The sequence below is a fragment of the Mesoplodon bidens genome (genome assembly GCF_964165515.1).
Source record: "Mesoplodon bidens genome assembly, chromosome: 10".
In the NCBI taxonomy this organism is placed as follows: domain Eukaryota; kingdom Metazoa; phylum Chordata; class Mammalia; order Artiodactyla; family Ziphiidae; genus Mesoplodon; species Mesoplodon bidens.
Window position 1 is genome coordinate 76,312,395 of NC_138172.1, and position 24,236 is coordinate 76,336,630.

Here is a 24,236-nt window from a genome sequence, read left to right on the forward strand (position 1 = left end):
AGCATTAACCTGTATTACCTCATTTAATCCTCACAATTCTGAGCTAGGTTATTACTATCCCCATTTTACAGATCAAAACACCCAGCCAAAGACACGCTAAATAATTTCCCCAGGGGTCACAGATGTGGGCTCACCCCAGAGAGAAGGGAGTCGATCTTTTCCTTTTCCTGGACGCTACACTTCTACTAACGCTACCTAACTCTTCTTCCACCTCGCCCATAAGGCTACAATTTCCTTGTTTTAAGAATTCTTCCCCCCAAAACACGACCTAGATGACACGCGGAAGGTGCTTCTGAACACACCCAGCGACGCCAGCTCCCGCTCGCCCGCCCAGCTCCCCTGGCCCCACGCCCACCCGCCTACGGGGAGGAGTCAAGGCCAACTCCACACGCCGCGGGAGAACCCGGCCGACTCGCGGGGCCAGCGCCTCGGGAGACGCTGCTTCTGTGTGTCCCTCAGCCTCCCGCGCGAACGACCGGGACCCCCCGCGGCAGCTCCCGGGGGCAGGGGGGCGGGGCCCAGACACGCAGGGCTCGGCGCCTCTCCCGGCCCTCAGCCATCTCCCCCGCCCACCCCCGCGCCTCCCCCGGTCCCCCTACAACCTCTGTTCTAAGAACACTTGTAGACCTGGCTGCGCGTCCCGCGTGGAGAATGTGGGGATAGAGGTGGTGCGGTTTCTGCGGCGGCGGCCCGGGACACGCTTGGAAAGGGGCGGGGTAGGGGGCTGAGAGTGTCTAAAGGGAAAGGGTGGCTGGGCGCGGACCGGGGGGGCAAGATGGCGTGAGCCCGACTCTCACTGTGGGGCGGGGGTGGCGGAGGTGGAGGAGGGAGGGCTACAAACACCCCCGCCACTCCCGACGCGGGCGCTGGCGCATGCGCGCTCGGCCAGGTGGCGCGCGGTCTCTTTCTCTAGGCAGCCACTTCCGCCACGCTCGCTGGGGGCGGGGCGTCGCGGAGCGCGCCGTGCGCAGCTTTGCGTGCGGCGTTGGTGCGGGCGGTGCGGGCGGCGCGGGCTGCGCGGAGCTGGGGGCGGACAACCTTGAGCCACGCGGCGGTCCTTAGAGCGGGGGTTGCTGGGAGATGAGGGGGGATGAGCTGAGAATCGGAGGGTGTTCAAGGTCGGTCTTGGACTCCTTAAGAATGAGCTGAGAGGACTAGGGTTTTCGAGGGACTTAGTGACCGAGGCTGGAAGTTTGTTTTCAGCTTCAGGGCAGAGATTGACCTCTGTAACAGTCTTGTCCGCACTTGGGGTGAACCGGGATCTTACCGGGATGATGCAGGGAAACGGAGACATCAGAAAGGCCCTCCTCCCCCAAAGGACCGCGGTGCCGGGGTGTGGATATGCGACCCTTTCTGGGACCGTGAAACACCCCCTCTTACGCCGGCCCTCACACATCACCACTCCCCATCCTTCCCCTGCGCATAGTCATTCCAGAGGTAGTGGGAGATGATAGTCTGCAGCGAATTTTCCCCTCCTATTCAATTTACCAAGCTCAAGCATTTAATGACCACGTTTTTATTGAAAACTATTTGCTATTTCAAGGCTTCTGAATGGATGATCCTATTTTTTTTCCTTAGAATTTTAGCCTGCTTTTCCTTATTTTAAAATCTTGCACTCCCACTTTTGAGCTGTACATCCTGTCAGAATTGATTGATACAGATGTATTTCTTTAAATAATACAGTCATAAGACTGATTTTAGTTGCTTTCATTATTTTACGTGGTCTTGTTATTTATATTTTTAACATTCTTTTAGCTGCTCAGGAAAGAAAACTATTACCCACTTAAGTCCATGCCTATGACGTCAAATATTATATTTCAGAGATTCAACTACTAACCCTCATCAAGTCTTTTTTAAGCATTACTACTTCAGTTATTTTCTTGCCTATGAATATTTGTGTTCTGAAATAATCCCTTCCTCCTATTCGCTTACATTGTTTAAAATAGCAACTTATTTGGTTATTTCGTCTGTGGATTGTAGTTCAGCCTCTTGTTAATTTTGTTTTTAGCTCTCCTTTAATCTCCCCAACACTTAAATACTTGCCAAATAAAGTTCCAAAAGAATAAATTTGTTTAGGATGTAGAAGCTCACCATAATGTGTAAATCAGGGCTCAATCCACTGATGGGCAAAGTGTACAAGGGAAGAAAGTAACAGTGAGAGAGAATCGTCATTATTTCTTATGAAGGAAGACTGGTTTATACAATAGTTGAAAAGCCCTTTCAAGTACATTAGCAAGAAAATAGAAGAAAATTAAGAAAAATATTAATAGTACATCTAAGGAAATATAACTGGAAGGAGATCCTTTCAAGTAAAATTATGTTCAGTCAGTGTTGCCGTACTGATATTTTCATGGGACTTTTACCTGCATCACATGGAGGCCAGATTTGACCTAGTTCTTCAGGACAGAACCCAGACCTGACTCTCAAGCCACTGGTGTCTAACCTACATATAATCACACACAGCAGGAGTTAATCAAAGTGTGCCATGGAGAAGGGAAACCGAGTTAAACAGGCCCTAGTAGAGGGAGCTCAAAATTTCACTCTTAGGAAACTGTGACTTTTGCTGTTGGCGGAGATCTTAGCTTTGCAGTCCCATGAGTTATCTTAGTGTTCCTACCTCCCGGAATCTGTTAAAATCTATTTTAAAAATTTGATTTAGTCATAATTTTGTTTGTAGTTTGAGAGCACTCCTACCCACAGTGGGTCAAAAATATTCTCCATTCGATTAATATCAAAGATCCTAAATTATCAGTGCTACTAAGATATCTTCGTTATAACAAAGCTAAAGCAATGGTGCTGAAATTAAGACACTGATGACTACCACCTCTCAGAAAAACACGTGATTTCCAAAGCATGTGAAAAAAACACATCAGGAGACCAAGTGAATTCATCACACCACAAAAATGTCTTCATCCCTTGAACAAAGCCATTAAAGGAAAATGAAGCATTGTTACTGTAGATTTTTACATTCTTCTGGTATAGTAACCTTCATATAGACTGACTAATGAAAACAGAAAGGGTACATATCTAAGCAAAAATGCCTCTTGGCATCTTAGAAGATGACTAGATTAGATAATGAAAGAAGGCTTAATCCTCCAAATAATAGCAGAAGCCATGCCTAGTATGGAGCCATCTCTGTGATAAAGTGGTTTCTTCTCCTGTGGATGCCATGCAGACAGTTTACTCCAGGTGACCTGCAAATTCTTACTCTTGTGTGACCCATGACTGTCATGTATTAGGATGCTTGTGGAGGCTTTTTCTTTTCCTATTTATCAATTATTTCACCCTTTGCTATATTTGCTATTCTAACGTTTATATAGTCACCATGGAAATAAACCAGGTAGAACTGAATATTGTTTAGAATTGCATATTGAAATTGTTGCTATATTCAGTTAATTTCCTAATATTAAGAACTCTTTTTCAATTGCAATCTCAGAGGTATCTTGTTTTATCTTTAGAACGAGGAGTTCTGACCAAAACAATTATTCAGCTCTGTGGTACCTGGGCAAGTCATTTTATATCATGGGTCCTCAGTTTTCATATCTGTAAAATGAGGTGATCAAACCAAATGAAATAAAACCTGTAACCCTAAAACTCTATGCTTCTTTAAAGTAGGAATAACCAAAAGATGAATCTTAAAGGTGTACAGAATAATTTCAGCATTTATATTTATGCTACCAAAAATTATGTGACTATGCAGGACTCTTGCTTTAGGCCAACTTGGATCAACTGATGTTATGTATTTCAAAAGAAAGCCCAACATGAAAAGATATATATTAATCAAATTTATTGACACACTGGAGGGAGGGTGCATCACATAACTATTCAGAGTGTAATCACATTGGCTTCCCATACCTTCCAGTTATATTCATATGTTTTGAAGTTGGAAGAGCAACACAGTGATGAGAGAAGAAATGCTAAGAATTGCAGCACTGAGCAGCTTGTAGAACTATAATCATGAACCATCCTCTTAGGAATCTCTCATTGCAGGTTTAACACTCCAGGATCTTTTTTTTTTTTTTTTGGCGGTTCGCAGGCCTCTCACTCTTGTGGCCTCTCCCGTTGCGGAGCAACAGGCTCCGGACGCACAGGCTCAGCGGCCATGGCTCACAGACCCAGCCGCTCCGCGGCATGTGGGATCTTTCCGGACCGGGGCACAAACCCGCATCCCCTGCATTGGCAGGCGGACTCTCAACCACTGCGCCACCAGGGAAGCCCCAGGATCTTTTAAAATTAGTGCTTGGCTGCTAGAAAATGATCATTTTTGAGACTTAGATGGGAAGGGAATCATAGAATATCAGGGTTTCATGGGTCCCCTGAACTCTCTAGACATATGGAAACTTAGTTGCTCCCATTCCCATAGAATCCAATATATAATACCTCTTGTACTGGAAACGAACAACTTTTAAATTTCTCCCCTTGAAAATAAGGTCTGTTTGCTGAGTGTTAGTGATAGGTGCTAATTATTTCGTTCATTCGACAATTATTATGATGGGCCTACCATGTGCCTGACACTATTCTAGGAGCTGCAGATACAGCAGTGAACCAAACAAAACTCCATGCCATCATCAAACTCACATTCTAGAAGGAGTTGGACGATAAAATAAATACCCAAATTGTGTAATATGTTAAAAGGCTATGAGTGTTAGAGGAGGGAAATTTTATACAACAGGGAAGGGATTATGGAATGAGAAAAAGCACAGGAGGAATAGGAGAACTGTGATATTTGTATTGGGCAAGCAGGGTGGGGCTCACTGAGGAAGTGGCATTTGAATAATGACTTGAGGAAGAAGGTAGTTGTAGATATCTAAAGAAAGAGCCTTCCAGACAGTAGTGGGAACGGGGCTGGTAAGTTGCAGGAGCGGCCAAGAGGCCATTTTAGCTGAAGAATAATGACCCAGAAAGAAGATAGTGTAATATGAGGTCACAGAAGAACTAGGAGACCAGATGGTGGAAGGTCTGTGTGCCTGGGACTAGGAGGCTATTAGCAGAGAATTGTCATGATGTGGTTAAGGGTTTAAAATGATTACTCTGGCTGCTGGGCTGGAAATAGTCTGTAGAGGCACAGACAGTAACCAGGCCAGAGATGACGGTAGCTTGTATTAAGGTTGTTACAGTAGATGCCATGAGACGTAGTTGGATTCTGGATATAGTTTGAAACTCATTGTGATTTACTGACAGATTGGATTTGGGATTCTGGAGAACGAGAGGAATCAAGGGTGACTCTCAAGGGTTCTGAGAAAGTGGAAAAATGAATTTGCCATGAACTGAGATGGAAAGGACTGGGGATGGAGTATGTTGGGTGGGTATAAGAGATCAAGAATCCAGAGACTTCCCTGGAAGTCCAGTGGTTAAGACTCTGCACTTCCAATGCAAGGACCGCAGGTTCCATCCCTGGTCAGGGAACTAAGATCCCGTATGATATGTGGCCGCAGCCAAAAAAAAAAATCCAAGTGTAAGAGATCAAGAATCCAGTTTTAGGCATAAATAAGTAATTAAGTGCAGTATTTGTATTATCTTATTGTTTTTGCCATCATAAGTAAATGCTTATGGAAATGAAGGGAAGTTTGTATTTATAACTCTTTTAATAATAATTTAATTTCTAATCCTGCTCACATAATAGAGGTCCATCTAGACCTAACATATGTCAAGGAATATTTTATTTTTGCTTTAAGAAGAGGTGAGGAAAGCTAAACATCCCCTTGTTTAAAAAGAAAAAAGAAAGAAGAGAAAAGAAAAGAATCACTGTTTTGGGGGTTTTTTTTGGCAGGGGGTCTGTCAATACCTGAAAATAAAGTAGAGCATTCAGTTGAGACAAATACACAGAAATATTCAATTCCCCAAAGTACTTTCATTGAAAAATTTAGATGTAAAACTGGATCTAATTCAGTGAATTATTTGAATAACGGCCTCCATTTTATATTATGCATATACATTTATTTTTCTATGATACATGGAAACAGGGCCCCAAATGAATCAGTACCATGAGTGAAATAAACCACAGTATAGCTAATGCAGCCTGCTATTCCTAGTTCATACTCTGAAGTTGGATGCAACAAACCTGTATTGACTAAGGAATGCTCGGATCAATTGCTAGTGATCAGGGATTTATACCAAAAATTTTGACCAAGTTACTTTATTTTTAGTATTTCATAGATGCAGCATAAGGTATATTTCCTCTTTCCAGAATATGCTTAAAACAACTTCATTAACCCAAAAAATATGGGCTTTCATGCCACTTATTAGCATAATTTATGACAAGGATGTTATAAACTTCAGAGTTTTGTTGTGAGGATTGCATGTAAAGTGAGAAAGTATGTAAAGTATCTGGTACATAACATGCACTTAATACATCTTGTTTTTTATTAGTATTATTACTATTGAGAAAATGACTCAAAAACTCAGTCTTGAAAAGTAATAGTGGAACAAAATGAGGAAGGATTATTTAGGCAGAGGGAGTAACATGAGCAAAGCCACAGTGTTTAGAGGGAATTGCAAGTTGTCCAGTATGATGGGATCACAGGGTGTAAGAAAGGAAGCCAGAAACTTGGGAAGGGCCAGATCATAGAACGTCTTGTGCATTTCTTTATGGAATTTGGACTTTATCTAATAAAAAATGGGGAAACTTGGAAATATGTTTTTTAATGACATGATTAAATTTGCCTGTTAGTAAGTTGGCAGTAATGTGCAAGAAATACTGGAAGGGTGAAAAAGCTGGAAGAAGTTAACAATTCAGGAAAGAGCTGATATGGGCTTGAGCTACATCAGTGGACTAGGAAATGATAGAAGATGACAGATGGAAGAAATACTAAGGGAGTGGAATTTATAGGACCAGTAACTAACTGTAAGATATCAGGATGGATGTAAGGCAAAGAGGAAATAGGATGATTCCAAGTTTTCTCAACTTACTGAGAGGCAAGTTAGTCTTGGTAAGTTTAAGTTGACCATAACGAAATTGCAGGTGGCTATAAACCAGTAGCCAACTGGACTATCCAGATAGAATGGTGGTGATAGAAGCCAGAATAAAGTTTGGAGTTCAAGAGAGTAGATGGACATTTAGGTTTGGGAACCAGTAGCGTACAGCATTCCACACACATCACTTGGATGTAGAATTTAGCCCTGTTCCCAGCTTTGGCCAGAAAACATTCTCATGAGGATCTGTGAGCACAACTGAAGCCAACAGAGACAATGAAATGGCCAAGAGAGCATGCATAGAACAAAGAGAAGTGAGTCAAAGATTGAATTCTAGATGCCCACATTCAGTAGGAGAGGGAGAGGAAGAGCCTATGAAGGACACTGAGGAAGCAGTGTTGTCATGGAAACCAGGAGAGCATTTTAGTACCTTTGGTTTCAAAGAGAAATTAAAGGTACTAAAATAAGAATCAGAGTTAATTGGATTTAGCCAGTTCAAAATGACCTTTTCCAAAGCAGCATAAAGTGGTAGGATTAGAAACTTGGTTGTAGTAACTTGAAAAAGGAAGAGTAGATAAGGAAGTTGAGAAATCAAGTGTGTTATTCTTTCCAAGAACTTGGTCTGTGAAGAGGAAAGAGAATAGCTAGAGAAATATTCAAGGCCACAGGATAGAGTTTTTAAGATTATGGCCTTGAGCTTATCCACGAGCTTTGGAGAAGCTGGTAAAGAGGTTGAACACTTGATATAGAGGAGGGCCAGTGGCAAAATCTTTAGGCCATAAAGATGGAATTAGATCCTGGAAGAAATGGGAAGGTTTTTGATAAAGAGTCCAGGAAGTGGGATGAACCTTAAAGTGGAAAAGGACTAACTGGAAGAAAAGAATAAGCACTTGAGGCAGTTCATACCCAATGGCCCCAATTTCTCGCTGAAATGTAGGAAAGTAGGGATGCTACAAAAGTGGGGATGATAGAGTAAAATGGGTGTGAGGTGATAAAGTTTGGTTAAACCACTGTGAGAAATGGGAGAAAGATAAACAAGAGCTTGTTAAATGGAAGATAGCCCAGGGTATATAGAGCAGTGGTCCTAAAATCTGGTACATCTTGTTGGAAATACAAATTTGGGCCCCACCCTACACCTACAGAATCAGGAACTCTGAGATAGAGCTCAACAATCTGCTTTCACAAGCCCTCCAAAGGATTTTGAGGTTCCCTAATGTTTGAAAATAACTTCTACAGAACTTGTGACTTCCCCCAACTAGCAAGCAAATAATAAAGCACAAACTAGCCTACTCAACCATATTCTAGTTATTTTTTAGTAACATTTTTCATATCATAGTAAAATATATTTATTCAGAACAATATCGTTAAGGATTTTTAAAACTCTGCTGGTTTCTCTCTGGAAATGGATATCCTATAAGATTAAAAATCTGAACCAGGAGAATCCTTTCTTCTAAGTTCTACCAAGCAAATACTGTAAAACATTTTTCCTCTCTATTCAATTTCTACATTTATAATAGAAATAATAAAATTGTTATTTACTCCATCAAAAGTATTCAAGAACTCACCATATGGTAGCAGTTCTCAAATTATGCTCCTGCATTAGTATCCTCCCATTCTAATTAATAATAGTGATCACGGGCCTCCTTGGTGGCGCAGTGGTTGAGAGTCCGCCTGCCGATGCAGGGGATACGGGTTCGTGCCCCGGTCTGGGAGGATCCCATATGCCGCAGAGCGGCTGGGCCCGTGAGCCATGGCCTCTGGGCCTGCGCGTCCGGAGCCTGTGCTCCGCAACGGGAGAGGCCACAACAGTGAGAGGCCCGCATACCGCAAAAAGAAAAAAAAAAAAAAAATAATAATAATAATAATAGTGATCACTTCTCAATTCATGGGGAGAAAGTTTATGAATTGAATTTTCTCAATTTTAAGTTATTCTCCCATAAATTTTTCTTAAACTTTTGGCCCTTGTAACTGCTTATCTTACCAAAAAAATGCTAATAGATTACAAAAGAAGTGAACAAATAGTAAATGAATGTTAAAGAAACTTGAAGTTAGCCAGTCATTCTTAGTTCAATATTTTCTCTATAATTGGACACGTCTGTGACTGTGATTTTTATACTACATATCAAAAATATAGTCAGTTTCTACTACCATTGTTCCAACAATGTTGCCTTTGCTCAAATATTTGGAACCTAACTTAGGACTACTTTCAGGATGTGGGGGCATGTTCTTTTGAATACTTGAAACAATGGAAAAGCCAACAGTCACAATCTAGAAGAATCTTAAAGACTTATCTTACAGCCATTAGGCAGGTGGGCGATCAGGCTGATTTATCCTGGTGTACCTTGCTTTAAGAAATATGACATAGGGGCTTCCCTGGTGGCGCAGTGGTTGAGAGTCCGCCTGCTGATGCAGGGGACACTGGTTCATGCCCCGGTCCGGGAGGATCCCACATGCCGCGGAGCGGCTGGGCCCGTGAGCCATGGCCGCTGAGCCTGCGCGTCCAGAGCCTGTCTCCACAGCGGGAGAGGCCACGGCAGTGAGAGGCCCGCATACTGAAAAAAAAAAAAAAAAAGAAAAAAGAAACATGACATAATATGCAGAAATCCATATTTACAATCTATAGGTGCAGACGACAGTGAGACATTTTTCTAATTACCAATAAGACCAACCTCTGAAAGTCAATGTGTACAATAAACAAGAAATGGATCGCAGAAGGGATACAGATCAACACAATAAGCCTTAATTATAACCTGATTAAAATAGTATGTAAATAAGAAGAGAGGTTAGTTAGTTACAAAGCACAGAAAAAGCAGAATTAGAACAAATTGGCATAGCACATTCCTGTATGGTGGAGACGAGTGGGAAATGATAAATGAGTCAGGCTATCAGAGTCCTAATATTCAAGAATTCAAATTAGGTAGCTAACTCTTCTTATCCTGATTCTGTTGTGACCAGCAGTCTTTAGCTATTTTGGCTTCCATGAAGCTTTCCAAGAAATAGGATGACCAGGCTGATAGGACGGTTCATTCCACCCAACAGTTATATTTCCTCATTACCAATCAATAACTCAGCATTTCGGTTTTTATGCTGGGTCTCTTATGAGTCAGGGTGAGTCAGCTCTGAAACAGGGATAATATTGCCTGGTGAGCACTAGGGAGCCAAACCCCAAACGCCAGCTCCACTGGGAGCGACTAAGACAGCCCCCCTTGGCAACACCCCAACCTGGAAACCTGCCTTCCTTTCTGAACAACTCCAGGAAACAGATAAAGGAGCATGTGATTATTCACTTCATAAAAGGATCATTTACTTCATGAAAGTATTTTGAAGCACAGGGAACTTAAATTGGATGAGAAACTGAGAAACGACTCTGAGTTCAGTCAGAAATCCTTTAACCTTAACATAACTAGTCTTGATGCTGTGGAGGGGTTGGAAATGTGAGTATCTTGAAGATTGCCCATTTGAGAGGTTTAGCCGTTAAAGAAAGGAAGGAAGCAAGGTGGGAGGTGGAAAGGGTAATGGTGCAAATGGAAAGAGGTTTGGTTCTTTTGTTGTTGGGTTCTCCCCCCACCCCCATGAAAAGGATATTAGATCAGGAAAAAAGAGAGAAGGAGCCAATAGAAACAGAGATATGAAAGCCATTGGGTAGAAGAAGAGGGGCTGAGTGGAATCCAGGCTCCCTAGGAAGACTGGGTTTTGGGGGCAAAGGGGTCACATCGCTTCTCTGGGAAAAACCCCTTCAAAATTCCTCTGAGGGCTTCCCTGGTGGCGCAGTGGTTGAGAGTCCGCCTGCTGATGCAGGGGACATGGGTTCGTGCCCCGGTCCGGGAAGATCCCACATGCCGCAGAGCGGCTGGGCCCATGAGTCATGGCCGTTGAGACTGCGTGTCTGGAGCCTGTGCTCCGCAACAGGAGAGGCCACAACAGTGAGAGGCCTGCGTACCGCAAAAAAAAAAAAAAAAAAAAAAAAAAAATTCCTCTCAAATATAACATTTAGGTACTTCTTTTAAATGCATAGCTTTATTACTATAGAATGGCTTTAGACTCTCTTTCCTTTCATCAGTAATCTCTTAACTTTTTGTTTACCAAACGTGAATTAAGTGCCTCTCACAATTAAAAGAGGAAAAAAATGTGACCCCATCCTAGAGGAGCTTACACTCTAAGAGGCTAAATGGACTTGTAAACAAATCATTGCAGGTCTTATAAAGGCACAACATACTATGAGACCATAGAGAGAATGAGTTTTACTTTTTAAATATTTAAAGAATACTTCAAAACTATTTAATCCACTTGATTCGTGGCTTTCCTCTTCACCAGGCTCCAGTCCCAACCTGCAGGTCCCAGTGTAGTTAGGCTTTTACAGTTATTTCCAACCAGTTAAAACAACAGGATGTCATTTGCTTCAACACTATAGATGGCACTACACACTCTAAGGGATTCAGAATTATGCAGTATATAATCCCTGCCTTCAAGAAATCTGCAGTTCGTTTGGAGAGACCAAGCTAATAGAACATTCTATTTTTTGTTCTCTATATTTAAATAATTTCCTTATTAAAGAGGGAAATAATTAAGTTATACAGCCCCTGTAACAATTCTACCATATTCCCCAGACAGAGAGACTTTAGGTGGTGGGGGAAAATCAGAAGAAAAAGAAGGGAGACCAAGTAGTTGTCATTTTTTTTTAAATAAATTCATTTATTTATTTATTTTTGGCTGCATTGGGTCTTTGTTGCTGTGTGCAGGCTTTCTCTAGTTGCGGCAAGCGGGGGCTACTCTTTGTTGTGGTGCACGGGCTTCTCATTGCAGTGACTTCTCTTGTTGCGGAGCACGGGCTCTAGGCACGCGGGCTTCAGTAGTTGTGGCACGTGGGCTCAGTAGTTGTGGCTCGCGGGCTCCAGAGCTCAGGCTCAGTAGTTGTGGTGCACAGGCTTAGTTGCTCCGTGGCATGTGGGATCTTCCAGGGCCAGGGCTCGAACCCATGTCCCTTGCATTGGCAGGCAGATTCTTAACCACTGCGCCACCAGGGAAACCCTAGTTGTCATATTAATTGGAAATAACAAAACCAAAAACCCTTTACACTTTGGATCCATGCTCCAATTTCCCTTTGATTTTCTGCAGTTTGAATACCACATGCCTAGGTGTAGATTTGTTTTGGTATTTCTTCTGCTTGGTGTCCTCTGGGATTCCCAGTCTGTGGTTTGGTGTTGTCATTAATTTTGGAAAATGCTCAGTCATTATTCAAATATTTCTTTTGTCTCTTCCCTCTTTTTCTGGTATTCCCATTACAGTTATGTTACACCTTTTCTCATTGTCCCACAGTTCTTGGGTACTCTGTCCTGATATTTTCCCTCTTTTTTTCTTTTTTTTTTTGGTTTTGGAAGTTTCTATTGACATATTTTCAAGCTCACTGAAATCTTTCTTTGTCTGTATCATTTCTGCTGATTAGCCCATTAAAGGCATTTTCATTTTGATTACAGCGTTTTTTTTAATCTCTAGCATTTCTCTTTTTTTTGGCTCCATTTCTTTTTTTTTTTTTTTTTTTTTTTTGGCTGCGTTGGGTCTTCGTTGCTGCACATGGGCTTTTCTCCGGTTGCGGCAAGTGGGGGCTACTCTTTGTTGCGGTGCACGGGCTTCTCATTGTGGTGGCTTCTCGTGTTGGGAGCACAGGCTTTAGGCACGTGGGCTTCAGTAGTTGTGGCACACAGGCTCAGCAGTTGTGGCTCACGGGCTCTAGAACGCAGGCCCAGTAGTTGTTGTGCACAGGCTTAGTTGCTCCACGGCATGTGGGATCTTCCCAGACCAGGGCTTGAACCCGTGTCTCCTGCATTGGCAGGCGGATTCTTAACCACTGCGCCACCAGGGAAGTCCTCTAGCATTTCTTTTTGATTCTTTCTTAACATTTCCGTCTTCCTGCTTACATTATCCATCTGCTCTTGCATTGTAGTCCACGTTTTCCATTAGAGCCCTTTACGTATTAATCATAGTTATTTTAAATTCCCAGTCTGATAATTCCCAAAACTCTGCCATATCTTAGTCTGGTTCTGATCCTTGCTTTGCCTCTTCAGATTGAGTTTTTAGCCTTTTATCACTCCTTGGAATTTTTTGTTGAAAGCCGGACATGATGTATTGGGTAAAAGGAAGTAAGGGCATTCAATGTGAAGTTTTGTGTTTATCTGGCTAGGAGTTAGGTTGTGTTTACTGTTGCTGCAGCCATAGTGTCAGAGGCTAAAATTCCTCTAATGTCCTTATTTTTGTCCCCCTGAGAGAGTCCTTCTTTAGTAGGGTCTGAGGCTTGTAGTTCTTTTAGCTGTAATTGTTTGTTTTTATACAGGAATCTGAGTGACATGGTGGTGAAGTATGGGACAGGAGGAGTGTTCCATAGCCTATGATTACGTTTGAGGTTTTCAGTGAGCCTGTGTCCCTGGGCTGTGACCTTCCTGAGAGCTCATCTTTTCCTCCCCAACTCCCTGCTATTAAGTAGGAGAGGAAGGCTAGAGGGGTTTGGAATTTGGTATTTCTCTTCCTCTAGGTATAAGACTAGAAGGGGCTGGAATTAGGTATTTCCTTTCCCTCAGGTCAGTTAGATTCTGATAAAATAGTTTATCTTGAGGGCAAGCAAAGGCATCTGTCTCTCCAGTGTTTGGGGCAGTGGTTTGCCGTGCAACCTCAATTCTCTGATAGATCTAAGAAGAATGGCTGATTTTCAATATGTTCAGCTTTTTTCTGTTCTTGTGGGGATGGGAGAGCGACAACTTCCAAGCTCTTTATATGTCGGACCGGAGACTGGAAGTCCACTCTAATTTCATATATAGAAATAATCTGTGAATGTTAGAATCCTAATTTCTATCAGTCGAAGCCACTCTAGTATCCAATCGTTGAAGGACACACTGTTTTTTGCTCAGATATAATTGTTAACTCTCCTGGATGCTGAGTCACCCAACCCACTTGAGCCCATATTTACTCAACTGTAAAATGGGGGTAATATCCATTCTTCCTAAATCATTACTGGAGGGTAAACTAAGACTATATAAGAAAACATTTGGACAAGAAAGAAATGTCACAAAAATTCAATGAAAAAGGAGGCAATTTCTATGGTTCTTTACTTTATACTATAGCCTGTAAAAGTAAACATTTCAAGTCATGCACTATTTAATCCAAGACATTTTTAAACCACTATATTAATTATAAAAAGATTATTTGCTTTATGACCCTATTTCTTAATTGAGTAGTTGCTTTAAAATTGAGATAGAGTTTAAACCTGAATATACATGATCAAGTGACAGGCAATTATAAAGCTTTAGTACAGAAAACCCCCATATTCTATTCTATTATGTAATTATATATAATATTATATATTTAATAATATATAATTATTATATATATATTATTGAATATATTTGTTAAAATAAATATTATATAAAACAAAAATAGTTCCTATTAATAACTAAAATACCGGAGACTTTCAGTTCCATACTTGCTTAGGATATTTTTAATGTTTTTTAAAAAAATTTTTGGGTTTTTTTGGTTTTATTTTATTTTGTCTAGGATTTAAAAATAAGCTTTATTGAGGCATAATTTGCATATCATAAAATATACTTATGTTTATTGTATAATTCAATAGTTTTAAGTAAGTTTACCAAGTTGTGCAACTATCACCATAATCCAATTTTAGAACGTTTCATCACCCCAGTAAAATCCTTTATGTGCATTTACAGTTAATCCTTGCTTTCATTCCCAGCCCTAGACAACAGCTAATTTATTTTCTGTCTCTACAGATTTGCTTTTTCTGGACATTTCATAAAAATAGAATCGTATAATATGTGGCCATTGGTGTCTGGCTTCTTTCATTTAGCATAATGTTTTCAGGGTTCATCCATCTTGTAACATGTATCAGTATTTCATTCCTTTTTATTGCTGAAGAACAGAAATCATTGAACTGATGTACCGTATTTTGTTTATCCATCTACCAGTTGATGACCATTTGGGTCATTTCTATTTTTTGGCTATTACAAATAATGCTATGAATAATACTTATACATACCTGAGTACAATTTTTTTGTGTAGATGTATATTTTCATTTCCCAATTCTACTCATAGGGATAAGACATGCTACAAAAAAAAAAAAAAGACGCTGCGTTTTATGATAACTCTTATGTTTAACTTTTTAAGAAATAGTCAAACTATTTTCCAAAGTGGCTGCACCATTTAACATTTTTCTACCAGCAATGTTTGAGGGTTCTGATTTCTCCACATCCTTGCCACCATTTGTTACTGTCTTTCTGATTATGGGCATTCTAGCAGGTGTGAAATTGTATCTCGTAGTAGATTTAATTTGCATCTCCCCAATGACTAATGGTGTCAGATTTGTAATACTTGTTAATATTACAAGAAAGGCATATTGGCCATTTGTATACCTTCTCTAGTGAAATGTATATCCAAATCTTTTGCTAGTTACATAATATTCTAAGGAACCCAAATTAAAGAATTACAGATACACCATTTAGATTCAATTTGATTTTTTTATTCAGGAATTACACATATACATAAATATAATTGTAGTACAATTAATTATATTTAACCTTATAACATTAAATAAGAACAACACAACGGAATATCAGTATTGACCTGCTGAAGTCCTCAAAGGCAGGAATCTATCTCATCTTAGTATTTCCTGCATCTAACATTGAACCTAGCACTGTGCCTAAAACATTCTGTGGGTTCAATGGATGGTTATTAAATAGTTTACACTTAGGTTTGGAAATTCAGAATGTGTGAAGTTATTTTCCTCCGTGGAACTTTGTCAGGGGTTCCACTGAGCTGCCTCCTTGGCTCTTGGACACATGGCAGTATAATGCAGTAGTTAAGTGTGCAAGCTGTAGAGTCAGATTGCCTGTCGTTGCGACTTTCTGTGTACACTTGGGAAAGTGACTTAGTCTCTTATATCAGTCCCCAGGTTCGTCACCTATTAACTATACTTGCTGAATAGAGCTGTAGTGAGAAGGAGATGAGACTACCCACATAAAGCTCTTAGCACGATGCCTGGTCAAAATAAGCGCTCAATAAAGATTAGCTGTTATTACTCTAACTGGTTGTTAGAGTCCGAACAGCCAGACTTCAGCTATTTGTTTCATTAACAGAGAGGTAGGTCAGCTGCTTTTCCCCCTCAATTTTCCCCTAAAATATACTTATATGTGTAAACTTTCTTTTGAAACCAAAACACATAACAACACTCTCAATAATCAAAAGGTGACATGTGAACAGCAAAGTTTCAAAGAGATTGGCAACTAGATACAATATGGTAGCTTTATTACTAAACCTTAAATATTAGCAAATATTTATACTTTACCACAAATACTTTACCACAGTCTATCATCATTCCCTGGGTTTATATAAAACATGTTCTTTTCTAATTCACCTTAAATCTTTATTTTGAAATCAGGCAGTCCCTCAAAAGAGCTTCTCAAACCTGAGCACCAGTTTGTCACCTAGAGTTCCAATTTAGGGCTTACCACCTTGTAACAGTAACAGCTGACTTTTATTGAGGGCTTGCTATGTGGCATGTACTTTAATGCCCTTTTATCTCTAATCCTCACAACCACCTAGGAAAGGAGGTATTATTGGCCCTATTTTAGGTGCAAGGAAATTGAGACTCAAGGCAGTTATATAATTTTCTTCAGGCACATAACAAGTAAATAAAGAGCTAGTATTTAATCCAGTGTTTGTGTGACTCTCATGTGACTTGAGAAGAGGTGTTTGAAGTTTTGTTTACAAAAGCAAACTGTAAAGAAATTTCTAATTAGGGATAAAAAGTCACTGAGGCACCTGTGACTATAAGACTGACTTTCTGGGACTGAGTTTGGGTTTATGTGGGTAGGAATAATGCTTAGAAGAATTAGTGATTTCAAAAAAAAAAAAAACCAAGGGGGCTTCCCTGGTGGCGCAGTGGTTGAGAGTCCGCCTGCCGATGCGGGGGACGCGGGTTCGTGCCCTGGTCCGGGAGGATCCCACATGCCGCGGAGCGGCTGGGCCCTTGAGCCATGGCCGCTGGGCCTGCACCTCCGGAGCCTGTGCTCCACAACGGCAGAGGCCACAACAGTGAGAGGCCCCCATACCGCAAAAAAAAAAAAAAAAAAAAAAAAGAATTAGTGATTTCTCTTATACAAGTTTTTCCTCCTCTTCTCTCCCATTTTTCTACTGGCTCCACACCTCATCCCCCCACCAGGAGTAGTTTGTTTCCTCCTCTCTTTGTCTTACCTGTGATAATCAATGATCTAAAGTAGGAGCAGAAATTGAGCCTGATCAGATTGGAGGCAGAGAGAAGGGCCCAGATTCCAAAGTGACTTCCTTTTTTCTTTTCTTTTCTTTTTCCCTTTCTCTTCTTCCTAATTTTTTCTTTCTTCTACCTTCCCCTATTTCTCTCTTTCTTTCACCCTCCAGAGAAAGAAAGGAAGGAGTAAGAGAAGTAGAGAGGGAAGAAGAGAGAGAGACAAGGAGAGACAGGGGGAGAGGAAGGAAGGAAGGAGGAAAGGAAGGAAGAAAAATTAGGAGGTGTAAGGGGTGGGTAGGGAAAACAGGGGAGACCCAGGGCAGTGGCTGGGTCTTAGGGTTCAAGTCAAGGTTTTCTTTCCTCTCTGCCTTGCCCCTTCCTTCTAATCACAGGTGTTGCCTCCAGTGATGGAACACCTCTAGTTCTAGTTAGTGGTAACTGAGAAAGAGGTGGTAATCTACTTGTCAACTGGTATTTGCTTGGCCTTTCAAGGATCTGTGTAAGACAGCCTCAGATCCCTAATTCCGCCTTGTGCAAAGTCGGATGCTCTCCCCAAGACTCCTCCACAGTACAGGGAGTTGATAATCTTGTGTTCACCTCTAGTTCTGACTTCCTGATTCGACTAAATTTGGCTTCTCCCCTTTGTCTCGTATATTCTTTTATCTCAAATTTTACATCTACTTACACTTGGAAGTCAGCCACTTTTCTTGACTTCTATTATTTAAAAATACTATTCTTACAAGGCCTCTTTGTGTAGAGTGAGCTTTACTGAAGGTAAGGAGACATGAAGAATTACAGTGCAGCAACACAGATAACTTTAAATGGAATACAATACATCCCTGTTTTTAAAATGCCTGCAGCTGTACTAATGTCCACGATTTACTTTGAAATCCTTTTTTTGTTTTGTTTTGTTTTTAGAAAGATGAATTGCTGGAGAGATAGAGGGATGCTAGATGTGTGATAAAACACATGTAATAAAATATTAATGTAGAATATATGTGGGTAAGAAAATGGGTGCTGGCTGTAAAAATTCTTTCAACTTTGCTGTTTGTTTAAAATTTTTTCATAATAAAAGATTGGAAAAAACAAAACCAAAAATATCCCTTCTGTCTCTTTGCCAAGTCATTCAGTCATTCATCCCACTCTCTCTCTCTCCAATTCTGATTGTCTCTACAGTGGGGAAACCCTGCCAAAATTTCCGTTTATTTCTAATGGAACGCAGTTCAGCTTTCTTTGTTGCATTATCTCCTACTAATCGCACTCTTATTGTCTTTTCACCCAAGCTACTTAAGATCTTCTCCTCAACAATTCCTTAAGAATTCTTTAAGAGCAAGAACTATCTTAGATATTTATATAATCTTTAATGCATTTAATGGTGCCTTGTCCAAAAGAGATACTGAACACATTAAATGAGGGCAAAGCCTAAAAAAGTTGTTTTAAGTCCTGGCTCTCTTACTGTGTGACCTTGGACTCACTGTATAATGTCTCTGAGTGCATTTACAAGTTTCCTAATCTGAAAATGAGGTATGATTTTTTTTTAAATGCCTACCTCACAGAATTGCCCTAAAAATTAAATTGGATAATGTGGGCTTTTAAAAACTAGAACCAGTAATTGAACTATTGGATAATGAAAAGAGGGCAGAACCTGTTTATGTGACTGACTGTTGGGGGTCCCTGCCTTTCTGGCTAATGAGCAACAGGAATTCAAAAGCCAATACATTTTCCTCATGTGGCAGCTCAGCCTCTTCCAGGGGCATTCCTTCTCCTTTCCCGTTTCTAAGACTAGTGGCAGCCCTCTTCCATGAGCTACTGTCCAGATGGTTCTAGTACTGTTACTGTCTGCAGTGCCCACTTGGCACAAACAAATCTCATGCATCCATGTCAATCCAAACAGTGGTAATGGGGATACCCAACTTCTCTTTCTTAGCTTTAGGTCCTAGTGCGCTGGGTTCTAGTAGTTATTTCTGCAGCATCAAAAAATGTCTGATTCAACCTTTTCAAACACTATGAGAAATAAATTAGGTAATGCAAGGTGTTGGCTAAAGTGAAAACAGTGTAAGCATCCCTTATCCTCTTCTAACTTGCCTACTTCCTTAGCTGAAGATTGTATTAATGGGAATTTAAAAATAATTGTTCCCTCAGCAACTGGCAAATTTTGCAAATGGCCTCTTACAGATCTTGGAGTTGCCAAAATTATATATCACAAGCTGAATTATGAAAGACCAGTCTATATCAGGATGTCTTCCCAGAGAAAGTCATCTGAAACCAACATTTAAAAAGAAGAATACAAAAGATTTTAAAGGGCCCTGAGATGGTTTCACCCAAGTTAGTTAAATACATATTAATATTTTCTATATTTCTTAGTGAATATTTTAGGAATTATAAAGCTTCTTATAAAATGCCAAAAGATAATAATCAGTTATATAGAGCATGTTTCAAAAATCTTGGACCTAAAAATTAATACTTAAGTATCTATTTAAGAGGTTCTTTTGGAAAGGCAGAAACGTAGATTGTTTTTTTAAAGTACCTTTACCACAGTGTCTACAAAACATTTTGGCAGAACTATGTGATTTTAAAAAGTAACCCACACTCACAGGACATTTTTCTTCTTAGGATTATAAAACACTTACAAGGATATAATCACAACAACCTTATAGTAAGGATCCAAGTTCATTGTACTACCTGTGTCATTAACACAAAAATAGGATTGAAGGATTTCTTTTGTTTTATCTTCAGCGGTTGGCAGTGGGCTCAAGCTGTCTTCTTCCATATTTAATCATTTTGATTTTCCTTATAATCGATAGAGGTGTGTTTAATCTAGCTGACCAGTGTTAGAGATGTAGTCTATTTGAGGAACCAGAACATCTCTGGCTCATTTGATCACCCCATCTTCATTTACTTGTATTCACATGAGTATTTATTGGGTACGTATTGTGTGTCTTAAGGCACTGTAACAGATGCTGTGGATTCAGCTGTAAACAAAAACAGAGACACTCTCACGGAGCTGACGCTCTAATACATGTGTGAGTTGGCAGAAGAGGGAAGACAGATTATAAGGAAATAAACAGGTATACCAAATCGTGAACTATTAGAGACATGGATAAAAACAACACAGGGGAAGGGACATAAGGGAGCCAGCTGGTGAGATGTGGGGTGGGGCCAGAATTGCTATTTAACATATACAGTCTAGGGAGGCCTCTCAGAGAAGATGACATTTAAAGGATGAGGGAGGGAATTCCCTGGCAGTCCAGTGGTTAGGACTCTGTACTTTCACTGCCAAGGGTGCAGGTTCAATCCCTGGTCAGGGAACGAAGATCCTGCAAGCTGCCTGGCAAGGCCAAAAAAACAAAAACAAAAACAAAGGATGAGGGAGTGAACTATATAGATATCCTGGAGAAAAGTGCTCCACGCATAAAGAAATGCAAGAGCAAAGGACCCACCTCCTTGAGATGGTCTCTTACTCTGAGAGGTCTCCATCCTCAATCCCTGCCTCTCCACCTCCTCTGTTCCCTTCCGTGGTGTTTCTCCTTCTCCCTGCTTAGAAAAACAGCCTGTGTGGAAACCCGTTTCTGCTCCTCTCCCTATAGGCGCTCATTCATTCTTTTTGATAGCGTTGTTGTCAATTGACATTTATTAATTCATTCTTTAAAATAGCCATGCAATTGAATAGAATTTCCAATTCTTAGGATATCTGTCAACAACACACTAGACATCAACATAACAGACCAACTTGATTGATTACTCACAGTTTAACCCCAAAAAAGGATGTGAAATTCGTATTTTAGCCAGAGGAAGATTCTCAGCATTCCAGAACCAGAACCTCGCATTTTGAAAGATTAGATTTAAATGCTCTCTTCATTAACGTATTTTAAGATCAGAAAGGCTAAAGAGTTACAGCTATAAGAATTAGAAAACTTGGAAAAGATTTCAAAATGTCATCTGGTTCATCCCCCTGCCTCTTGGCAAATCAATGTTGAAGCTGATCTAGGTCACTGAAAAAAATTTCCATTGAAAGAGGTTCTACAATTTCCTTTTGTAGTCTGATTTCGTGAACTGAACTGATTTCAAAAAACATTAATTCACTTAAATAGCGCTTTTTGTTCATGTTCTTACCCCTGTTTAGAATGCTTTCCTCTTCACCCACGCAAATTCTGCAATGATTTAATAACATTAATTCTCCATAAAACCTTACTTGTCCATAGAGGCCACTGCTATTTTTTTCCACTTCTAAACTACAACGTTTATTTGACAATTAAATGTGAACTCTCATTCCTCTTATAAAGTTACATGTATATGTTTTATTCAATATTTCATTAACGTAAATATTGTCTCTCCATTCATCCTGTCACTACCAGAAGGGCAGGAATTGGAGCCTGAACAATTGTTTTGCTTTAGCATAGTACTTCTTGTATACAATAAGCACTGATAAATCATTGTTCAGTTTTGCACTAGAGCTGGCTCATATCATTTTGCTAGAGCCAATTGTGCATATCCCTTTCCAACCCAGTGTTGGTGACATCATGGTGGTAGCTTAAGGTCAATTGTGATGGAAGTATATACACCCTAGAAATTGGCAGATGCTACAAATCAATGGCCTGGCTTTGCATATGGCTTTACCACTTACTAGTTGTGTGACATCGGGTGAAATATCACTCTGCTTCTTAGTCATCTGATACTACTCTGCCTCTCAGGTTCTTCATCTGAAAATAAGGATATTGAATTATCTACATATTTCATAAAGTTGTTGTGAGTAGTATATGAGTATGTGCATGTACACTACTTGGAAAAAATCCATGGTACATAGTAAATATTTAATAACTGATAGCTTAATTTTTATTAGATCATCCATCTACCTATCTCATAAATTCTCAGCTGCTCTGTGAAGCTTTCAAGGAAGTCCACAATATAACCATGTTTGATTTTTGCAACATCGTCTCCCACAATGCCTCTGCTGTATAGAGTAGGACACATTCTCTGCTGCCTCAGTTAATTCTTCTTCACCTACCCATATGATAAGGGAAGCTGACCACAGGATGAAAATCTCTCTCTCTAGATATTTACAGGAGAAGGATCACTGGGTGAGAGACTGGGGCTATAGCAGTAGCTGGTATGTTCTAGCATCCTGACTTCACAGGCAAATGTTAAACCTCATTTTCCACAGAATCAATGGAAGAATATAAGACTCGGTATTATATTTAGTTATACTGCAGGTTAAATAGGCTTTCCTGGGCCAGGTGGGAATTTGACCAATATTTATAATACTGTTTTATGGGAAAAAGTATTCCCAACTCCCCAAAATCCTTTTGCAAACAAAATTTAAGAATACAATTCTTCTGAATTGTATACTTGGAAGTTAACGAATAGGTTGATTTTTCTGGGTTAACTGATTCACACAGGATTTGACTAAAAACTTTTTCTTCCCTAAGATCTTGAATCAACCAATAGAATAATTAACAGTATGTAAAGATAGGAAAAATAATGACAGATTTTCCAAACCAATCTCTAGCCCAACCCCAAACTGGGAAGCATATGTTATAGACTTTGGCTCTCAGAACCATAGAGTTTTTAAAAATAGCTTTTATTAAATATTGAGTAGTATCAAGAGGATGTTATAAAATATTGTTGAGTGTAAGGAATAGCAATACAACGAAAAGTTGTGTACCTACAACCCCGCATATGAGATAAAGTATTACTTATATCTGTGAAACCCTGATCTGGTCTCTGATCCACTCTGGAGGTAACCACAAGCTTGAATTTGGGGTTTATTGTTTTCTTACCTTTATAATTTTACCAAATATTAGTTTCTCCAATATATTATTTAATTTTATATGTTATTAAATTTCACATAAATGGTATCATATTTAGCTAATAATTCTTTAGCAAGTGATTGCTGTTTTCTTTTTGAACTTTAATTTGATACATGACATACATACAGAAAAGTGTACCCCTCATATGTGTGCTGCTTGATGAATTTATACAAGTGAATATACCCATTTAACCTTCACTGAGATAGAGAAGCAGCATTATCAGCATCCCAGAAGCCCCTGTTGGCCACCTGACAGTCACTACCCTCCTTTCTGCCTGGGGTATGTAGTATCCTGACTTTTAACCTTGTAGATTAGTTTTGCCTGGTTTTGAGTTTTTTATAAAGAGAAACATACAGTACCTACTCTGTCACTTCTGGTTTTCCCATTCAATATTATTTTTATGAGATTCATCCTTATTGTTACATGTAGATTGAACTTAATTCATTCTCATTGCTCATAGTATTCCATTGTGTCAATATATCATAATTTATCCATTCTACTGTGGATGTTGGTTGGGTAGTTTCCTTTCTGGTTATTATGAAGAGCATGGCTATGATCATTCTCCTATATGTCTTTATAATGAAGCAATTTGTTGTTTTAGTTCAATATTGGTTTCCTGAGATTCATCTATGATACTGTGTGTAGCTGTTGTCTATTCATTTTCACTGTAGATAGTTCTACAGCATAAGTATTCTACTGTATGTTTATCCTTTACTGTTGATGTTTCTAGTGTTGCTATGAATATGCATATATTCTCCTAGAGCACATATGTACAGGTTTCTTTCTGGAATAATTTCCCAGCTGAAGTGCTATAGCTCCGTTCCCCCAATATATTTCTAGTCCCAATCATTCATTTTTTAAAAATTTTAATTTAATTAAAAATTGAGATATAATTCCCATTATATAAAATTCACCCTTTGAAGCACACAATTCAGTAGTTTTTTAATATATTTACAAGGTTGTGCCATGATCACTACTATCTAATTCCAGAATATTTTTATCACTCCATAAAGAAATGTCATACTCATTAACAGTCACTTCCCTTTACTCCTTCCCACCAGCCCCTGGCAACCACTAATGTACTTTCTGTATTCTGGACATTTCTTATAAACAGAAGCACACAATATGTGGTCTTTTGTGTCTGGCTTCTTTCACTTAGCATAATGTTTTCAATGCTCATCCATGCTGGAGCATGGATCAGTACTTCATTCCTTTTTGTGACTGAATAATATTCCATTGAATGGATATACCAT

General features: G+C 39.7%; 2 protein-coding genes across 13 annotated transcripts in view; one reads left to right on the forward strand and one right to left on the reverse strand.

The window, feature by feature from the left end:
- Nucleotides 1-864, reverse strand: part of SUPT3H (SPT3 homolog, SAGA and STAGA complex component) — a 441,549-nt gene extending 440,685 nt beyond the window's left edge. For 4 of the 8 annotated variants that reach the window (XM_081246857.1, XM_081246856.1, XM_081246850.1 and 1 more), the window contains exon 1: nt 603-864. The gene's annotated coding sequence lies outside the window, so the exon portion shown is untranslated. Of the gene's footprint in view, nt 1-134; nt 462-602 lie in introns of those variants that run through there. The other 4 variants (XM_081246855.1, XM_081246852.1, XM_081246854.1 and 1 more) reach the window with 2 other exon arrangements.
- RUNX2 (RUNX family transcription factor 2) overlaps nt 1-24,236 on the forward strand; it is a 358,429-nt gene that overhangs the window by 50,058 nt on the left and 284,135 nt on the right. The gene's annotated exons all lie outside the window — the stretch shown is intronic.